Here is a 3,653-nt window from a genome sequence, read left to right on the forward strand (position 1 = left end):
TCGTAGCGGGTGTGAAGCGGACGATTACGACTGAATTTGAAGTCTTGCGCTTCTGTCGTCCTCTCCGTTGCACCATCATCAACTGTGTCTCTGATGGCCGATGGGTCGGCACCTAGGGCGATGACTGCGTCCCCTTCTGGTGCCTTCCCCGTCTTCTCCTCTATTCCCTCCCGCAGTCACAGCGGGAGTGTCGTGGACGCAAGTGACGAGGCGGACGCTGTTGACTGGAGTTGTTGCCGATGAGTTGCGGTAGACGTAGCCATTAATGTCAAGGTAGCCGATCATGGTGATGTAGCCGTGGTCGATGGTGTGGTGTCGTCGTGGATGATGAAGCCGCACAAAGCCGAAGGCGAAAAAAATGCGCTATGACGGAGCTGCAGACGTGGACAATGCATCTTGTGAATGCCAGAGGGTGTCGTCGGCGATAAGTCCACCCGTTTTGCCAAGACCGGAGGAAACCCATCGAGCATACATAGGTTTTGCCAGAAGGCCCAGAAACCATGTGGTCGTGTAGGGTCATCATTGTAGTGACGCCGTGTCGATGCAGTCGTGCCGTCGTGAATGAAGCGGTCGATGTCTTCGTCGTGACGCGGTCATTGCCGTCGTCGAGGTCGCGTCTTGCAGAATCTGTCAGAGGATGCTAGGTGTCCATCTTGTGGACAAGGCAGCGGCGGTGTGTTGATGAAGATGTTGGTGAAGATCACGTTGATGAAGACCTTAGCGATGAAGTGTCGACATGGCGTCGCAGCAGCGTGTCGATGATAAAGTGCCCCTTGAAGGCGTCCCTCGCGGCGACCAAGTGTCGATGACGTGTCGCGCCGGAGAAGTGGATGAAGAATTGCATCTGTTTTCACACTGGCCTGATGTACAACTTGATGTCTTGGTGAAGACTCGGCTCATAGTCTGGTGCAGTCGTACAGGTCGATGGAGTGGCACCGGTCAATGCAGAGGTGTCGGTGTAGTCGTTGATGTTGGTGCAGTTGCAGGCTCGATGCAGATCGCTCATTGTGATCTTGGTGCACATCGTCTCGATGAAGTTGTGACCACGTGCATTCGAGGACTCACGGTGGATGAGATCACGTTCGGTGTCGAAGTCATATGCTGCGTGGTGATAGCCAGACATGCATACATACATGCATCTGACGGATCTGAACCTTGAAGACTTCAGATGCTACGTGCCTGTGCCCGAGTTAATTGCACAGAAGTATCATAATTGGGGCATCACATGCAGATTGGTACCACGATTGCTAATTTTTGCATGTCAGTACCATGATTACTTCAGGTTTTTTTAAATAAAGCTAAAACGCGTATTTATACGTATTGACGCTCGATCCGACAGCTCGGGCCCACCCGTCAGGTGCCACGCTGGCCAATCGGCGCGTGCCCGCGCGCTGACTAGGACGAGCCGGTGCGCTGCTGCTCTCCAACCCGGTCCGGTCGCACCAGCTCGCCCCCGCCGCACCATTCCCCTCCCCTCCTCCTCTCCTCACTCGTTGGCGAGCGCCAGGCGGCGCACGGTGGCAGCGGCGTTCTCCTTCGCCCGCCAGGTCGCGCCGGAGCCCATCACTTCGCAGAGGGCCGCCACTGCGCGCCGGGCACGCAATGGAGTTGAGCTGCAGCGCGGCGTCCTCGGAGTTGAGCAGCGGCACGAGGAGCGGGACGGCGCCAGCCTCTCCGATGAACGCGCGGCTCTCGGAGCCGGACTTGGCGAGCAGACGGATCTCGTGCACGACACGGTTGTCCGAGCCAGGGGAGAACGACGCCGAGAGCTTCTTCACCAGAAACGACGCGGTGATGCGCGCCGCCTCCACCGCGGCCTTGTTTGCGGCCACCGGCGGCGCCGGCTCGGGCTTGCCAGGCTCGCTGCCTTCCATGGCGACGCCATTCTCCCGGCACCACCGCGAGATCAAGTTCTTGAGCGCCTTGTTGGGCACCAGCTCCAGATTAGTCAGCACCTGGCCGGTCTTGGGGCACGTCGACTTGCCGGCGCCGAACCACCGCGTAATGGACTCGCGGTCGTACGTCTGGCCACTAGCGGACACAACCGGGTCGCGCATCAGGTCGAGAGAGATGGGGCAGCGGAAGTCCGGCGGCGGCGCCAGAGGCTCGGCGTCATCGTCGTCGGCGTCCACCTTGGAGTCGAGCGGCCCCGGCGTGGCAGCGCTGAAGAGGACGCACTTGGTGTACCGGAGGAGGCCGACGAGGGCAATCATGGCCGAAGTCCACCACTCCGCCAGTCGGTCGCCGATCTCGCACTCCAAGATCTCGATCTCCTGGCTGCAGCTGGCCGGGTCGTTGATGGCCACCTCCTCGAGGATGGCCTCCAGGCGCTCCCGCTCAGGCACGATCTCCCGCTCGACTTCCTGGATGAGCGCCAGCACGCTGGCCTTGAGCTCCTGCTCGGCCGCGGCCTCGGGCGCGCGGCGCCGGCACTGGCGCGAGGCGAGCGTGAGCAGGTCGGCCACGTCGTCGGCGAGCCCGAGCTCACCAACCGGGAGAATATCGAGCAGCGTGGCGAGGTCGTGCTGCAGCTCGTGCACGCGCGCGGCGACCTCGTCGGACTGCAGCAGCAGGCGCATGCGGCTGCGCGCGGAGCAGTCGGCCACGACGGCCTTGAAACGCTGCAGCACGAGGAGCACCTCGCGGAGGCAGAGCGAGGCGGACCGCGGCAGGGCGACGGCCGCGCCCAGCAGCAGCAGGTCGTCGAACACGACCACGAGGAGGCGCGCCCGGCGGGACACGGACGCGAAGACGGCCCCGAGGAACGGCGCCGGCGGGTCGGCGGCGGCCAGGTCGCGCGCCAGGCGCGCCAGACCGGGTTGGAGAGCAGCAGCGCACCGGCTCGTCCTAGTCAGCGCGTGGGCACACGCCGATTGGCCAGCGTGGCACCTGACGGGTGGGACCGAGCTATCGGATCGAGCGTCAATACATATAAATACGCGTTTTAGCATTATTTAAAAAATTCTCGAGCAATCATGGTACTGACATGCAAAAATTAACAATTGTGGTACCAATTTGCATGTGATGCCTGTACTTCTATGCAATTAACTCTACGTGCCTGGCCCGGTAGCGCGTCCGCCGTGGTACTGCCTGCGTGGCCTCCGTGGGTGATGTCGCCCGCCTGGTGTCGTTGCTCAGGCCAGCTTGGAGTCCCGGTCGCACAGAGATGTGTTGGCCCTGCGCCCCTCGCGTCGGCGTGTGCCGCGCTCTGGGCGCGACAGCCGTCGTCGTTGGAGTCGCTGTAGGCACCGCTGACAGGGAGATCCGCGTAGAGGATGGATGACTGGCCGGGATGAACGCCCTTCCGTGATCGGAGGTGCGTATCCTACTTCTGTTTTCCTGGTGCTCGCTGCGTCCGCTATTGGAGACCGGCTTGGATCCTCAAGACGACAGAAGGATGTTGATGAAGACCCACGCTGCCAGTCGGGCGTAGGCGGACCAAAGCCGCCCGGAGTTGCGCCCGTGCCCAAGATGTCGCTTTCGCGGCTCCGCGGTACGACGCTCCAAGCCGATCGGTGTGGATGTAGACGGATCGAGTTTGGCCGCTCTTTTGCTGTTGATGCACACGTACGCGTGCGACTATGGGCGCACGCCAGTGCCCCTGACGGAGCCCCTGCCCTGTGTGCGCTAGCTCGTTCGGCCGGCCGGGGCTG

The 3,653-nt window shown here is 61.9% G+C and overlaps 1 pseudogene; it reads right to left on the minus strand.

The window, feature by feature from the left end:
* Positions 1–1,486: 1,486 nt before the first annotated feature.
* On the minus strand, positions 1,487–2,951 carry LOC123055823 (U-box domain-containing protein 16-like; annotated as a pseudogene).
* Positions 2,952–3,653: the final 702 nt, after the last annotated feature.

This window comes from Triticum aestivum, chromosome 2D (genome assembly GCF_018294505.1).
Source record: "Triticum aestivum cultivar Chinese Spring chromosome 2D, IWGSC CS RefSeq v2.1, whole genome shotgun sequence".
Taxonomy (NCBI): Eukaryota; Viridiplantae; Streptophyta; class Magnoliopsida; order Poales; family Poaceae; genus Triticum; species Triticum aestivum.